Source organism: Anomaloglossus baeobatrachus, chromosome 2 (assembly GCF_048569485.1).
Source record: "Anomaloglossus baeobatrachus isolate aAnoBae1 chromosome 2, aAnoBae1.hap1, whole genome shotgun sequence".
Lineage (NCBI taxonomy): Eukaryota > Metazoa > Chordata > Amphibia > Anura > Aromobatidae > Anomaloglossus > Anomaloglossus baeobatrachus.
This window is the reverse complement of record NC_134354.1, coordinates 708,690,190-708,708,763: the sequence shown is the minus strand read 5'-3', so window position 1 is coordinate 708,708,763 and position 18,574 is coordinate 708,690,190.

Sequence of the window (18,574 nt, the reverse complement as noted above, 5' to 3'; positions counted from 1 at the left end):
CAAAGGAAGGTCGGTACCAGTTCCACCAACACACACACACAGTTACAGTGGGTTGCCTTCCCCAATGGGGACCGGGCCAGGGTTGGGTCACAGAAGGGGGTCACCACAGCGATTGGGTTTCTGGGGCTCCCCGATCCACTGGAGTTGGGACTCAGGGTCAGGGAGCAGCAACCAACACGGGGAGTAAGGAGCACACAGTGGGAAAAGCAGGTTGCCTTGTGAGAGTAGTGAACCAGCCAGTTGCAGCTGCTGGGGGCAACAGCTTGGAACATACAACAGAACTACAAAATAGAGAACATCTACAGATGCAGAGCAGAGCATTCGTGCCGCGAGGCAGCTCTGTGGGCCAAGGTATTTTTCAACACGGTCACTGGGGAGAAGCAGGTGGTTGCTTCCACAGGAGCGGCACTGTCGGGGTACAGGACCCTAGGGCAGGCATACTTCATGTTGTCTACCAACTCTGCAAGGGTCACAGGAACAGGCTAGAAAAGTCACCGGATCTGTCCCACTATTTCTGGAGCCAAATAGCATATAGGATCCAGGGCTGAGGTCTTCGACCAGCCCCACAGCGGAGCCGTGCTATCAGCATACAGGACAGGACACTTTACTGACACTGGGATCCAAAAGTGCTTCACGCCATGGGGATCCAATACTGACCTTCCATGGATTCAGGATCGGCTGGAGCCCATCGTGGCGGAGACTGGCACTCTGGGGCAGCGCCTGAACTACCAGTGAGTAAATGACCTGGAACTGGAGCCCCTGTCTTTGCTTCTCCTGTACCAGCGCCAACGGGGACTACCACCACCCCCGTCCGTTCTCAGTCATCCTCACCGGGGTAACCCCGCTCCACCTGTGGGGAGCGAAACCATCCCGGCTGCGACCTTCACCATCAGCCCCTGAGAGCAGCACACACAGCGGTGGCCCAGCTCTGGCCATGGACCACAGGTGGCGTCACGATCTAGAAACACTTTCCTCACCATCATTACCACCCCCATCCTCCATCCTTCCTCTCGTCCACCGCCTTCCTTCCCTCCTGTACGCCTTGGGGTCACAAAACTGGGCCGGGCCAGGCCAGCCCATGATGAGGCAGAGGATCTGCACCACCGGCCCGGCGACGAGTCAGTGAAAACTCCTCGACCCCAGGGTGTTACACTTTTCTACTGTGAGAATACAATGCCTTTTCTATAATTAAGTTTTTTTTTCTATATAAGTAACAAGAGATTGTAAGCATGTCTACGCCAAGATCAGCAGCTGAAGACTGATACAAAGGAACGGAATGCAGATGTTGATAACAAAGACTGGCTATCTGCACAAGTCCAAATTTATGGCTGACATGCTACATGCCAAAAATTCTGCAAGATATGGAGTTGGAACACAGGAGGGGCTGGAGGGGAAGTCCCAAAAAGTAGACAAACGTCTTAGGTTTTCTGCATAAGCTTTAATATAGCCAATGGCATACTTAGGAATTTTACTAAAAGATTAACCCATTACCATTCTATAAAAAAAAGGCTTGTAAAAATGAAGCAGATCACTTGGGCACCTTCACTGAGAAGGAATTCATACCAGATGTGATCTGTGTGGTCTGGATTTCTACGCCGCCTCTCAGCGATCTGTAATTTGAGATTACAGCAGACATCCAAGGTTAAGAAGGAGATTTCCCGAAAACTATGGAATTTCTCTTTGACACTACCACCCCATCGTCCATCCTTCTTATAGGATGTATGGACACAGATACGTTTGAACTCTCACTGTCCGGTCTCTCACTAACACTGTGGCCATAAGATGTGGCCCTTCCTCACCCCTCAATCAAGCAGTGACAAACAGCGTACTCGCCAGCTTCCCTTTTATGCTGGCGGATGCTAGGTACCACTCCTGGGGCAGTGAACGGGACTGTGGCAGAGGAACCCCAGGGCAGGTGACGGACTCAGGTATAGGCACCGGTATAGATAGGTACAGGCAGGATGGTTGGTAGACAGGCAGGCAGGTAACAGGACCTGACAACTAGCTAGAAGAATGGTATACTGACTAACTGAACATGTTGCACAGGCCTCTCCCCTAATGAGAGGGTGCCTTAAATACATAGTGCCTCTCAGTCATAAGCTGAAAGGCATTTCCTGGAAATAGTGTGCCGGCCCTTTAAGAGGATTGCCTGTGTGTGTGTACGCATACTAGGCACATTCCCAAGGAGCCTGTGCCACGTGCACAGGCCACACAGAGAGGAGAGGAGAGGACAGCAGCACACGTGGACAACCAGGGGGCTGCAGGGGAAGACATGACCCGGATGGCGCGGTAAGTCGGTGTCCCTGCAGAGTTGCCGATGCTACACCATGTACCTAAAAATTTCAAAGATGAAAAGAAGAATTTTTAGAACATCCATCCAGTGAATAATAAAACTTATTTATTGGATTCCATTAAAATTAAGTTGACTAAGGGTGCCTACCGCACAAGAAACGTGTCAGTTTTTCAATCTCCTGCTTCACCTATATGTTTTAATGGAAATCAATAAATAAGAAGTTTTATCATTCACGAGATGGCTGTGCGGAGAATTATTTTCTTCATGTTGTCGCTGTGCTCCACCAGTCTTTTCAAGCACCTGCCGGTGATCATTCCATCTTACCCGTTATCATTTACAGGCGTGGTGAGCTTTGGAACTCTTGTTTTTGTTAAAAATGTCAATGTTTTGCTCACCTAGCTGTCTAGTTGCACTTTTGCCTTGGACATGGTATTCCATCATGCTGAAGAAAGCAGTGTCCATCACCAAATCCTGGATCATTTGGAGAAGTTCTTGGATGATGTTCAGATTCCATTCTTTATTCAGGGCAGAGTTCTTAGGCAAAATTGTGAGTGACCAAATTCTTTGGATGAAATGTAACCCCACAGATGAATAATCTGAGGATATCAGGACACAGGACTCATGGTAGGACTTACTTTTCTTCTCCGGACAATCATTCTGGCATAAAAAAAAAAAGCTTTGAAAAGTTGACAAATTTTGGCACAATGTGAGGCTGTGCTACAATTTTATAACTTTTAGTGGTCTCATGACATTTTTTCCCAGCTCTGATAGAGTGGATGGATCTAGGGTGGGACAGTGGTGTCACCACCCCGATCATCAAATTTCTTACACCACAAAGCTTGGTGGCATAAGATTTGTGGGGTGGTGTACGCCACTTTTTTTTTAGACACATCAGATTTATTAAGAGGCATGTGTCTAGTAATGAATCATGAGTGGCTTACTCTACCTTACACCGCCTTATAAAGACCAGCATGAAAAACTCCAGTTTTGATGAATCAGGGCCCATAGGTCTATGAAAATCACAGATGTCACCAGTGTACAATCTGCTTGCTATTCATGACTATCATTGCTATGAATAGGAAAAGCTTTGGCGTTTATTTACCCTATTTTTTCAGATTATAAAATGCACTTTAGGAAAATGAGGGATGCGTTTTTATAACCAAATGTAGGCTTCATTTAAGGGTGGTAGAGAATAATCACAGGAGGCAGGGGCAATGCTGCGGCCATGCTGTGGGCTTCAAATAATGGCATCTGGACTTGGCATGTGCGCAGATTGAGCTCTCGGCTCAAGAACTCATTTGCACATGTCCTGCCTCCAGCCCATTGTTCTCCCAGCAGTGGACTTAAGGAAAATGGCACTCACAGGTGGCTCGTGGGCAGATGAGATCTCGGCTCGTCATTGAGGCGATAGCTCAATCTGCGCATGTGCCAACAACGGGCGCCATTTCTTTCAAGCCCTACAGTTTCTAGATGTTCCTGCCTCGCGGTGCCCGCAGCAAGCATCCGGGACAATTGTCTGCAGCTGCTCTCTACTCCACCACCGCCCCTGCCTCCTGTGACCCCGCTCCACCACCACTGCTCCCTACCTGGTAAGACACCACTGGATTATATTTTCTTTCTGCCTTTTTTTATTTTTCTAATGTTGGGTGCGTCTTATAATCCAGTGCGTCTTATAAAATGAAAAATACGGTATTTATTTTTCCTTATGTATAAATCACTGATGATAAAAATTGACGCATGGACCAAACACTGATGAAACTCGGATCCAAAACACTAATGGCACTTGTACCATTATTTTTGCGTATGTGAAGAAACATGGACATCTGAATGAGGCCTTACCCGTCTCATCATGCAGCTTTAAACTAATAAACCCGTTGCCCTTAATCTTTCCTTAAAGTGCAACACTTCAAACCCCATCAGGACTCTAACCGGCGCTTTATTGGACACACAGTACCCATATTACCCCTAATCACACACTTGCCCCATTTTCTATATGCCGCAATCACACACTGCATAATTCTGAATGCACAATAAACATTTTGCAATTATGGCACAACTTAATAGGGTGGTGCGCCCAACAACAAAGCACAACCGAATTGCTCACAATAACGAAAATAAGGAGGGTGTCGACTGGAGCCGTCTTTTCTTGCATGCCATGTCTGAGGTAGAAATCCTTTTGTTAAAGGAACAAAAATGAAAGGATAAGAAGCCGTTATAGCTGAGATCTATAACTGAAATCAGTCCCAAATCTGATGTATATGATAATCTGCGGGGTCTTTTATGTGCAGCGGTGAGATCCCCCCCGATGTCTTGAAGCTTTGTTCTCTCCATTTGTATAGCCGCCTTTCTGAAGATAACTGATCCACCAAGCAGCAAATCTGCTATCTAATGATGTTACAGAGCTGTGGGCTTACGTCTGACTTCTGTGCTCAGATCAAATGGCAGGGGAGAAATCTCCTGACTTTTTCATTAGAGACAGTCAGCATGGTGCTGCTCCTCGCTGTGCACGTAATCCAGGACTGTCTTATACGCCACGCTTAAATTAAAATATGATGGAGATATTGGGGCTAGCCGTACACAAAACCGTCCGCCCTGTGTCTGGGGCGCCGATTTGTTTTTGTCTTATCAGCCATTTCAATAAAAAAAAACAAAAAAAACCCAAATATTAAAAATGCTGAAATCTAATAATGTTTCCAAAATAGTATTCATTAAAAAACACAAATAATGCTGCATTTATCACCGCGTAGGAGAATTGTACATTTGTGCTAAGTAGGTGTTCTCATTTGAGTCCAAGAATAGGAATTAAAATCACGAAAAGCGAGAACTAAAAGAAATGCATCATTCACTGTATAAAAAGAAATAATATCAGAGAAATGGAAAGTATTTAATGTTGAATGGAAAAAAGTGTTTGAATGGAAATGTGTGAATCCTTATTGAGCAGCTGAGCACACACATTGTAATAAAAAAATACGCAGCTTCAGGAGAACTATGGCTGTGGTGATACCAGAGATGAATATTTCTTATTTCACTTGTTCTTACACAATAGACTAATTTGTAACAGGAAAATGGTTGTTTATGTTGTTTTTTTAATATACACACATATCGAATATATAAAGCTGAGTGTATGTATGTGTGTGTGTGTGTGTGTGTGTGTGTGTATGTATGTCCGCTAAAGGAATCCACACCGTCGCATTTACAATCATGAAGTTTTGCACAGACTCAGGGAATGTCATAGACTATGTTTTCAGGGGAAAATTTAACTCCGTCCTAAAAATCCTGCTTACATTAAAGTCAATGGAACTGGAAGCTACAGGTCATTAATAGGAGCTGTGATTGGTTGCCAAAGGCAATGAAGGACATTTTTAGTATAAGAAGCTGATGTGTGAGGTAATATGATTTCTGTGGAGAGACGGATGGAGAGCGAGACAGCGACAGACTGAGAGACAGACTGAGACAGACAGACAGAGGCAGACAAGGAAAGAGACAGAGGCAAACAGGGTAAGAGGCAGATAGACAGGGATAGACAGGGAAAGAGACAGAGGCAGACAGGAAAAAACAGAGACAGACAGGGAAAGAGACAGACACACAAACACAGACAAGGACAGACAGACAGGGAAAAAGAGAGACAGAGGCAGACAGACAGACAGAGGCAGATGGAAATAAACAGAGAGAGAAAGAGGCAGAAAGGGGAAAAAGACATCCATACAGACACAGACAGACAGGGAAAGAGACAGATAAACAGACAGGGAAAGAGACAAACAGAGACAGAGGCAGACAGGGAAATAAACAGAGACAGACAGAGAAAGAGGCAGAAAGGGAAAAAGACATACAGACAGAGACAGACAAACAGGAAAAGAGACAGACAGGGAAAGAGACAGACAGAGGCAGACAGGGAGCGAGACAGACAGACAGAGACAGACAGAGGCATACAGGGAAAGAGACAGACAGAAATAGAGAGACAGACAGAGAGACAGAGCGAGAGACAAAGAGTGGGAGAGAGGGAGAGTGGGAGAAAGATAGAGACACTTAGTTACTATTCCGGGCAACAGACAGGAGGACATTGCGATGCTGCAGGGAACAGTGACTGGCTCCACACAGGTCAGCAGAGCTGCTGCTGGCTCAGAAAGGAGGACGAGCGATGCTGCTGGAGTGAGGGAAGGTGAGTATAAAGGTTTATTTTTTTGTGTGCCAGAGGATTCAGGCCATATACCAAGATGGGGTATATAGCAGGATGGGGGTATATAGCAAGATGAGGGCATATACCAGGATGGCAGTATATACCAGGATGGGGGTATATAGCAGGATGAGGGCATATACCAGGATGGCGCTATGTAGCAGTATGGGGTTATATACCAGGATGGCGGTATATAGCAGGATGAGGGCATATACCAAGATGGTAGTATATAGCAGGATGGGGGTATATACCAGGATGGCAGTATATAGCAGGAATGGGGTATATAGCAGAATGAGGGCATATACCAGGATGGCAGTATATAGCAGGATGGGGGTATATAGCAGGATGAGGGCATATACCAAGATGGTGCTATGTAGCAGGATTGGGGCTATACCAGGATGGGGGTATATAGCAGGATGGGGGCTATACCAGGATGAGGGACATTATATATATATATATATATATATATATATATAAAAGGATGGGATTTATATACAAGGCAGAAGGATCATTATCAAGATGGGGTACCTTAGTAAAGAATTTGGGGACATTACCCCCATAACTGTGTCAGCAGCAGATCCTTGTCCCATAACAGTGTGTCATGACCACATTTTTTGCTTAAAATTTTATTTTCCTATTTAAAACCAGGGAGCATCTTATGGTCCGGTGCGTCTTATAGTCCGAAAAATACGGTACACTGCACTACTGATGTCGCTGGAAGAGCAAAATAGGTGTTCGAAGATGGCAGAACTGGTGGCAGCTGTTAGGTCCCTAATTGCCATTGCAGCCTCTTTGGTTCCCATGATCACATTGCGGGGTGGAAAATCGGTTAACAAAAGAAGTCCCCTTATGTATTATTACTTGAATACAGCATTTGCTATTGACTGCAGGATTAAAGGGGTTAAAAAATTAGGATCATAGTTATCTCCAATCCTGGCCATTGATGCAAGACCCAAACCACAAGTCACACCTGCGCTTCTATGCTGATTGCATGGACACTGGTCACGCAATTACTAGGACGTTCATATATGTTATTTCACATTAAAGGGAATTTGACACCATATTTTTGATACCATAATGTAGGAAAAGAGACCCTAATTCCAATGATGTATTACTTATTTAGGGTGTAGCCATTGTGACACAATTAGAGTTCTTAGATGTAGCATGCAGCAGAGCTCAGAAAGCTAACCCCACCCACACCACAGCTCTCTGTGTACATTGTAAGTTGACGCTGAGCCACTTATCAAAGAAGTGAGTGTACCCGGTCTAGCAGATGCGTGAGCACCTGTGCTGCCCCCACGACAGCCGACGGGCTGCTTGGACCCGGATCCGCAGTGGCTCGAGGGGTCTCCGGATCCGAGGCGGCGTCGCGCGGCACCTTCGGAAATAAAGGGGGGAATTGGTGGTTTTGGGATATTGTTCATGATGCCACCCACAGTGTGTGGTAACATGAGGGACCACCGCTGTCGGTTTTGAGGAGCCCGGGGACGCTGGTGTGTGGCAGCTTAAGATGTTAACCCATCCGTGGGCAGGGGAGTGGTGTCCCGGGGTCCGGTGATGGATGGCATGGGGAACCCGTCGGGTGCAAGGGGGGTAACGTGTACTCACCCAGTCCAAAGTCACTGATGCTGACACCAGGTAAACCAAACTCTTGAGCACTCTGTGGTCCTTGGACGGGCACGCTGGGTCTGTGTCCTCTTGGTGTTGCCTGTTGACCTGAAGCCTTGTCCCTTGGCACTGTGTGTCCTACGTGTGGATCCCTTACACTTGAAGCATTTTGGGTCCCGCTCACCTGCGTGGCTAGCAGGGTGAGCTTGCTCTCAGGGTTCACGCTTGGGATTTTCTGGACGGTTGTGGGAAGTCCTATCACCCTCGTTGTGCTAGTACCTCAATTCTGGAGCGGGTGGGGAACGGTTCCTGAAGACTCCGTTCCGGTCGGGTGAATTACTGCGTGAAGCTACTTCCCAGCCTAGGGTCCGCGTACCCCGTCGTGCCCTGGTCCCTGCCCGGTTGTAGCACAAGGCAGTTGGCCTGCTCTCTGTAGCAGCACCATGCTCCCTGCCACTACCCCCTGCGACCGGGGTTCCAGCTCCTTCTGGCCAGGCCAACGTCTGGCACTTGGGACGGGTACAGGAGCCCAGCTCCACAGCAGAGACCTGGACTGTCACCGCTGTCTCTCCTTCCACCTCCTCTCTCCAACTCTACAACTCTACAACTGCACTGACACTTCTGCCCTCCTTCTACCAGCCCTCCATCTGGGTGGCCCTATTCCCCTCAGGCTGCCCAATGAGTGTTTGGTGGGTGTGGTGCAGAGTGTTCCTCAGGATTTAGCAACACCAAAGTGACAGGACCCGTAACCAAGGAGGAGCGGGCACCATGCAGAAGGGCAGATTGCACGGCACCCTTGTGACGACCTGATAGGCCAGGGCGTCACACACCAATCATAGCCGTGATAATATTCTGGACACAGCCTGATAAGTGACACATAACTAAATTCAGTGTTTTAAATGGAACCTGTTAGGTCCAATATGCACCCAAAACCACAAGCATTTCTGGGTGCATATTGATAATCCCTGCCTAACCATCTCTGTATCTAGCAGCATAAAAAAAGCTATCTTTAGAAAAAGTAGCCCATTTTTTCTGTTCAAACCTTTCTGAGTGCCTATGATTTCTACAGAGCAGTTTTTGATTCTTGCGTGTAGAGCGGATCCCCAGTGTTGAATCACCCTTTAAAATATGTATGATAATGCAGGAGTTACCTAAATCAGACCACTCATGTAAAGCAAATAAATGTGTTCTTCTCGTCTCACATTGGACACTGTGATAGATTCATCAAAGATTTTACACCAGAAACTTGGCATAAAACATTTTGAAAAGTTTCAAAATATTTGTGTGATGTAGAATTGTGCAAAAATATTGTAACTTTTGCCACTTTCATGACAGTTTGAAGCAAGTCAGACAAAAAATGAGGAACTGGGGAGGATCCAAATTGAGAGGGATCTACACCCGGCCATTACATTTATCAAAAGTACTGGCATTAATTACATCAGAAATGCTATTCTGGCAAGGCGCATGGAGTGTGCTACTGAGATGTTCCTAATTCATTAAGTGGTGTCCACCATAATGAATTTGGCCCCCTCATCCAACAGGTGTGAACAGGTGCCAGCTGAAAACACAATATAACTACAAAAATACAAAGGGCTGCACTCTAGATTGCTACCAATAAATAAGGGAACTCTGGTATTGCATTACTGCTATAGGAATATTTGAAAAATAGATATTTAGCTTATGTATTTGCCAATGCATGTGAGCCCGGTAACCAGCAACAAGGTGTTCTCTTATATAATGGGACTATAACTTAAAATGCCTCTATCTGGGTTAAAAACCTACATGTCTGGGCAGAAAAGGATCCAGCTATAAAAGAAGGTGGACACAACCTGGTTATAGGGCAGAGTGCTCAGTCAGAAAGAAATGCACTACAAATATATAAAAAAGACTGACCAGCACATACTTAAGATAATTATCTCTTATTTCAAATATTCCTATAGCAGTAATACCATACCAGAGTTGTTAGCATTCTAGAATGCACCTGAATGTATTTTTGTAGTTATATTGTGTTTTCAGCTGGCACCTGTTCACACTTGTTGGATGTGCGGGTCAGTCTTTTTGATAAATTTCTAGTGCTTTTCTTTCTGAATGAGCACTCTACCCTATAACAAGGCTGTGAACGTCCTCCTTTTTAGCTGGATCCTTTCTGCCCAGACATGTAGGTTTTTAACCCAGATAGAGGCATTTAAGTTAGGGTCCCAGTATATTAGAGATCACCTTGTCGTTAGTGACTGGGTTCACATGCATTGGCTAATACATAAGCTAAATATCTCTTTTTTTTTTCCAAATATTCCTATAGCAGTAATGCAAAACCAGAGTTCCCTTATTCATTGTTAGCCTTCTAGAGTGCAGCTGTTTGTACTTTTGTAATAATGAATTTGGTGCTTTGTACACCAGTGAGCCCTTCATTTAAGGGAACCTGTCACCACTTTTTTGCCCTATAAGCTGTGGCCACCACCACCGGGCTCTTATATACAGCATTCTAACATGCTGTATATAAGAGCCCAGGCCGCTGTGAGACCATAAAAAACACTTTATAATACTTACCTAACGGTCGCGCGGTTGGCCATATGGGCGTCTCCGTTGTCCGGTGCCGGCACCGCCTCTTTCGGCCATCGTCGTCCTCCATCTTCTGAAACCGCGGTGCATGACGCATCCGACGTCATCCACACTTGCCGGCATTCAGGTCCTGAGCAGGCGCCCTTTGATCTGCCCTGATCAAGGCAGATCAAAGTATTATAGTGCGCCTGCGCAGGACCGGCGAGTATCGTGTGTATGACGTAGACGCGTCATGCACACAGGCTTCAGAAAGAGGACGAAGATGGCCGAAGAGGAGGTGCAGGCACCGGAGAACGGAGACGCCCATAAGGTTAACCGCGCGACCGTTAGGTAAGTATTATAAAGTGTTTTTTATGTTATACCCCCGGCCTGGGCTTTTATATACACCATGCTAGAATGCTGTATATAAGAGCCTGGTGGTGGTGGCCGCAGCTTATGGGCCAAAAAAGTGGTGACAGGTTCCCTTTAAGGCTGAAGTTACCAATGGCCCCTATTCAAAGAGTTTTTCCAGAATTCTGGCTTAAGACTGAAATGTTGCCACATTTATGGTCTGATTGTAGTTAGGGAAACATTTTGTTCCTTTTGACATTTTCATGCCAGTCACGCTCAGCAATCCAACTGGTTCATCAAATTCATTCAAATTAAATTAATTAAAATTTACACTACAAAAGTGGCGTAAATGGCTACAGAATGTATTCCCGTCCGGTCCATTTCAGCCCGTGGCTGGAGAACATTTTTTGGGAAAAGGCAGATGAAAGAAGTGCGCGCCTCTTAGTGAATTTGGTATCTCCTACTCCAGTGCACTGTTCATCAACTGTGATGCACAAAACACCAGTCTTGATAAATCGGAGCTTAAGCATCAGCCTGTAATGTAATTTACAAACATAAAAAACACATTTGTTACAAATTCTCCTTTTCTGTTTCCACCAGATTAATAAAGGCAGATGCGTAATCGATTATGTAAGTCCCCCCATTGTTCACCGTGACGGTGGCAGCCGCTGTCACAGAAGTTATTAGGCTTTTTGTTTGCTAACACTAAGTATTATTTAACAGATTATTTTCAATGCCCAGTTATTTATATTCCATAATCTCCTAGGAAATGTCACATTTTACACTTGACTGGAGAGGAGGAATGTTCATCCCGGGAGTCGACAAACTTGATTGTAGGCATTAGAGAAAACTTTCCTTTCTATCCATTGTCTTGTAAATCCTCTTTGATAAAAACTGCAGAGACAGCTTTTTTACTTCGTGCTCCGGGTTCACATATTTGTGTCTCCAGAACTGACCATTATGTGACAGTCGTAAATTTGTTTAAATTCAATTTGCTAATTAAAATCTGACATTTTCGGTGTTTAGTTATCTAGATCCCAGCTCAGTACATTCTCTGAGCTGTATGGGGTCACAATACATGACTGCTACTGTACCTTAAAGGGAACCTGTCAGAAGCTTCTACAACCTCCCCCCCCCACCCCAAAAAAAAAAATTGTATGACTTTGCAGATAAGCAAGTTCATCCCTGATCCCAAAGCACTGATCCGGAAGCATGAAATTGTGTTCTGAAGTTCTGTCTATGCGCCTGGAAGTGCACTGGGGTGTGACGATGCACTTACAGCTTCTCAACCACACACTGTTATCCCCGCGTCACTGTCCTCTAGTTTTCAGATCATTGGCTCTGATACACTACACAAACTACAGCAGAAGCTTTTGGGTATAAAAAAAAACTTATTAAACTGCAGATATGGGGTTAATAAGCAGATTAATAGTATTTGAATCCTACCCGGCACTTGCACATTGAACCCCACTGTCAAGGGGAAATTAACTTTAATCTTCCTGGCAGCATTCCGGTTTCAGTCATGGGGCTACCCGTTGCTACTATTCAGAACCCAACTAACGGGAGGCAATGAAGCGGCTGTCGGATTTCAGTCAGTGCTGGGGGGTGCGGTTACAACTGCCTCACACTATGCACAGAGTGGTGGCTGATCCTGCACCAGCATCACAGCGATGACTGAAAGCCTGAGGCCACCGGGAGGAATAATCTTAATTTCCTCCCAGCAGCGGGGCTCTCGGTGTCAGCCCCGGGCAGCTTCAGAACACTAATACCCTAAGAATTAACCCTATATCTGCAGGTTAATAGCTTTATTTTACCTGACAGGTTCCCTTTAAAGTACATTGTCAAGTCCCATTGTCCTTCAAGACATGTATACCGAATTGAAAATGTGATTTCTCGCTGCTGGAGCAGTGCTTAGGGGTCATGGAGGGATCAATGGCTTATCTTTTAGAGGGCAACATAATCATATGAATAATTTTTGGGCGTAGAAGGTACTGACAGGTTCCGATTTCATATTAGGGAATACTTTTTTTACATGATACAGATATTATGGCAGACTTAATCAGATCTTGATTCCCCCCTTGAAGCATTGATTATTGGTTAGAATCTTGATAACAAGGTGCTGTTGGTGAAGCGCCCAACACTTGCTATGATCTGTACAGTGTGGGATAGAGGTAAATGGCTGCTACCGTAGGTGTATCTGGATACATGGAATATTGTCTCCTTTAGTACAACCCAGGATTATTGTAGATGCAGAAGCTTTTAGATTTCAAGATATGAGAAGATAGAGGTGTGTGCCTGATATCCCAATTACTCCAAAATAATGTATTTAAAAGCTTTGAACAAATCCAAAATGAGTTTGAATGATGGCACCGATCCTTCTATCAATACTTAAAGCGGCGTTACACGCTACGATTTACCTGACAACATGTCGTCGGGGTCACGGTTTCCGTGACGCACTTCCGTAATTGTTAGCGACGTCGTTGCGTGTGACACCTACGAGCGACTCTGAACAATCGCAAATAGGTTGAAAATCGTTGATCGTTGACACGTCGTTCAGTTTCAAAATATTGTTCGTTGTTTGGAAGCAGCAGACATATTGGTACGTTTGACACCCTGCAAACGACGAACAACATCCACACGACCGCCTTGGTCAAAAAATATATATCGCTGATTGCTGTTGCATCGTTTGTGAGATTGTTACGTGTGACCGCTAATAAACGACCTATGTGCGATCTCGGCAAATCTTATCAACAATCTGGGCATGTCACATCGTTTAAGAGATCGTCACATAAATCGTAGCGTGTAAAGAATTTAGAATTGAGGCATGTATTCAGAAAACAGGCAAATCGGCTAACATTAATATTGGACATAATTACATACTCACTTGCTTAAGTCTGAATCTTCGAGTAGTATCATTTCTATGCTGTATAAGAAACTATCAATATTTCGGAATACATTTCCCTTGCAGTTTAGAGATACCTGGGTCTCCTGACAAACGCCCAATGGGCAGATATTCTGGAGCAGATCCCCAGACCGGCTGTTTCTGAGAGTCAGAGCTTGTCTCAGCTATTGTTCCATTATAGGGTTAATAAGACGCCCAGCCTGTTACATACGATAGGGATTAGATCTGATTCAATGTGTCCTAGGTGTGGCCAGGAGGATGGACATCTTATGCATACAATGTGGGAATGTGCAAGTATTATGGAATATTGGAAGGGAACGTAGGTATATAATATCTAGATTGTAATGCAAACCACTACTTACGGATAGTACAGACGGAAGTGCTGTCAGGAAAGCCTGGGTCTGGTAACAGGGGGACACGTATGTACACATTGAGAATTCAGATGTAGTCCGGTCATGGTCTGGGGTCAGTATTCCAGGAAGGCACAGAATAACTTCAGGGATAAAACTGAGATGTAGTCAGATAACGGTCCGGGGTCAAAAGTCAAGAAGTCACGACAGGAACAGGGAGCAGGCAAAGAGGAGTCAAGCAACAGGCAACAGTACAGGGTCAGAAAACAGAGATCAGAACAAAGCAAGGACACAGGCTAACAGCACAACTACCAAACCAGAATGTACAACTGGCAAGGTTCTAGAGTTGCATGCTCAGTAAAGAAACAGGGCAATTACCAGAAAGATGAAACACCTGAGCAAACACCTCCTAGAACCTGAATGAAATCCTGTACAGTCAATCAACCTACCAGCTCTGCAGTCCAGAAAACACAGCAGAGCATCTCCTAGTGCAAGACGCTCTGCACAGAGGAATTGTGACACAGATATAGCCAAATTCATATATTTGTATTTTCATCCTCCAGGAGGAAGGGACTGACTCAAACTCCCCACCAACCCTGGGTATCTTTTGTATCTTATACCAAGCCAGATAGTTACTGGCCTATCACTGGTTAGATGCTGTTCCCCTAACTATTAGAGAACTCAAAAAAAAATTAACAATATAATTTGCTTAGAATGAGGTGTATACCTGAAAAGGAGCGCTCTATGTAGCAGCCAGGGATATGGGGTACTCGGTTCCAGGCAGAATCGCTATTGGGAATGTCACAGTGGTGGCCGTTACCCGGTTCCGTGCCCTGAGCCCTTTTTGTAATGGGGATATTTACAGGGGATTGGTGAATAAAGTTTATTCGAAACTCCACTTGCGGTGTTGCGGCTATATGTAGGGAGCCGCCACTGCAGAATGTCTCCACTGGGGCTGGTTGTATTAGCAGCTAGTATAGTTATCCCTGCGCAAGTAGGGTATTGCCCCAGTGGGTGTATGGTGCGGTGAGCATCGGAAGAAGGAGTCCAGACAGGTATTCAGTGCAACTAGTTTACTCACTTGGACGTTAACTGGTTGCCCGAGGATGGCTGGTTTCGCCTCCAGGTCTCCTTTGTCCCAGTGCCAGTCTGGTGTTCTGGTACCTTCTGCTCCTGCACCTGTCTCTGGTAAGTGGGTCCCCGTGATATGGAACACTGGGGTCCCCGGTCTGTGGTTTGTCCACTTCTGTCCGCCTGACGGTAGCGTGAACCCTGTGGGGTTGGAGTTTCTGGTCCTGTCCTCGGTTCTCCCTTTGCTACTGAGTCTTCGGGTTCTTTAGGGTCACCAAGGTCCTTGATGATCCCCTTTGCTGTGCAGGTGTTAACAGGTCAGCTTGAAGCTCTTTTCTGTCCTAGGGTCCTGTACCCTGTCGGTGCGTAGTTCCAGGAGTACTTCACCGGCAACCACTTCTCCTGGGTACCAGGTCACCGTCAACCCGAGTCAGGACGTCTCCTCACAGTCACTACTGTTCTCCTTCAGACTGACTACCTGTGGTCTCGACTACTCTCCACAGTCTGCCCCTCCCACCTGGTCAACTAGTGGACTGGATTGGCACCCCTCTAGGCAGCCATCCATGGTCCCACCCTAGCTGGGTACCATTGTATGGGGGATTGTTGGGGAAAACTGGGATTACCTGGGTTTTTCTTGTTACCGGCACTGGGGTTCTGGGTCCCTAAGGGGGTAGGCCCTGCATCGTTGTGGGGATGCAGAACCTTGTAGCATCCTGATGGCTTCAGGGGCGCTACACTCTACATAAGTTCTACAAGATCTGGAAGGTATGGATAAATAGCCCAGGTCTTCCATCGCCTGGTGGAATGGACCAGTTCTTACTCCCCATACATTGCTTTCTTTCGAACTGTAATCAGCAGGAAATATGTATTCCCATTATACGGATATTACTACTTTGATTTTATCTTTATTACTTGATAATAATAAAATGAAGAAAAAACAAAATTGCTAGCACTGAATGTGCACTACAGCACTAAAAATTCCAACTGTACTTATTATAAATATGAGATTTTTGGCAAAAAATTGCAATTTCTTGAGCCACCCCGCCACTCCACGGCAATCTCAGTAGATTTATAATAATAAAATGGTATCAATTTGAGTTCTTAAAGGCACTGATAATAGTTGTGCAGTACAAGCTCTTACTATTATGGTGTAAATGACATGCAAATTGTGTTGAGCTTTATATTTTCTTATACTTTCCTTGTTCTGTATATGATTATTTGTGATGTAAAAGAAAAATATTTGTTTAATAAAAATTAACCTGATTAAATAAGATGCTGTTCAGATACACGATAACACATCAAACGGAGATCCTACGGCTTCGTGCTAGGATGCCGGAGTGATCCATGTGTCATTATGCACTGTAGGTGGCATTGCTATGTGTATGAGGCTTTAAAGGAAACCTGTCAGCACAGATATTAAGACTAAGTAACAGGCAGGATGGTGGAAGCTTCACAGAGATACTTCTGTTCAAATTGGAAGATATTAAAGTTATTAAACTGCTAATTACCTTTTTCATCAACATGGTCTTCAGCGTGGGTGACTAGTCATGGGCTCTTGATGTTAGCATGCCCATTCTGTCTTCATTGATGTGGCGTCTGGTGGTTCCTATATAAGATAGCAAAGTGGGCTTCATAGCAACAAAAAAGCCAAGGTTTGTCTCTGCTGCAGCAATGCCCAGATGACTGATGGATGTGGCATGTAGAATTTTTATTACTTAAAGAAGTTATCCACTACCCTAACTCATTTCATTATTTATCAATTGTGCTATTATTTGGCACTAAATGTATCCATACTCTATTATAGTAATATAAACTTTTTATCATGCATATAGCATCATTTGGTGTCTGCCAGCAGCAGTTCTGATGCTAACATCCATCCCTTCCTCTCCCAGACTTACTGTGCTCTATTACCCCAAATTCCATAATGTATTGCAGTGGCCTGTGATCCAGCACTTAGCTCTTCCTTCCCTTCTTCACCCTGTGCTGCTGAAAATGTTGGGAGATACCAAGTGTCAGAACCGCCCAGGTTAGGTACCAGCCCATCAGGCAATTGCCAGGTGGCCAGTACAGCCCTGTCACTGTGTTTGTTATACAAATTTTGGCACTTTTCAGCAGTCCATGTTAGTGATTGGATTACCTAAACTCTTTACTAGTAAAGTGCTGCGATCTGAATTTTAAAAGCAAAGGTGTCAGCCCCTGCTGTCAGCTCAGCTTGTGAGACAGGCAGACAACATTTGATTCACTCCAAAACGTCTGCACCCACCATCAGGAACTCAGTGACAACTTCCTTTCATTTGGTATGATTTTTGTGCCGGAAAAAGAAGTATCAGAGGAGGAAGAAAAATCTGCATATTGATTCAGCACTGTGTGATGCTTGCTGAGATGCACTCATAGAAGCTATACATCCAATCCAAGTATATTACAAAATATATTGTTTAGAAGAGCTATGATAAATGGCAAGGGGGAGAAAAAGTAGTGGAAAACACTTTTCACTATTTTGATCCTTTGTAAGACCTTAATTAAACATCATGATTTGCCATCTATGTGCCAACCAGGTTTTTCACATACAGACATGTCATACTTCATACTGCTACCTACATGTCCGATTTTTCACAGAGTTTCCATGAATAAATGGCTACGTTTGGTTTGATTCATTTGCCAAACATGCCCAGGGCAACACCCAGACACCATAGTGCTGGGAGATGCTTACAACCATCTCTTAGGCCCCCTTCCATATGTAAAAATCAGATCTCACCTGGATGGTAAAAATAAATGGATAAAATGGACTACCACATGGATGATAATGGTCTGTTTTATGGATACAAACTGGACATGTCTTGTGTGAATAACAACAATATCCGGAAAAGTATTTATGAGCCATATAGCATTCTGCACTTAAACAGCCATGTTAAAAGGTCACGCATTGTCGTCTAGGTGATAGATCCAATTCAATATGTTAACAACTGTGACTTTTAAAGACGCGTTCACACAAAATGGAAAATACAGAGGAAAAAAATATTTAGAATTTGGCCATGAATTTACATTGAAATTTGAAGCAAAATTTGCATGTATTATATGCAGATTCAGTTGCGGATTTTGCTGCTGATTTACTGAAACTGTATCCTCCTCTCCTTTTGTATAAAAAGGGGTGAAATCTACAGGGAAAATCCAAGACTGACACGCTGCAGATTGTGTGTGGATGAAATTAAGTAAAGGCATCCATCCCGTGGGAAGATACGATACCTATACAATAACATTTTCCACACGGCTTAGCACAAAAACTCATT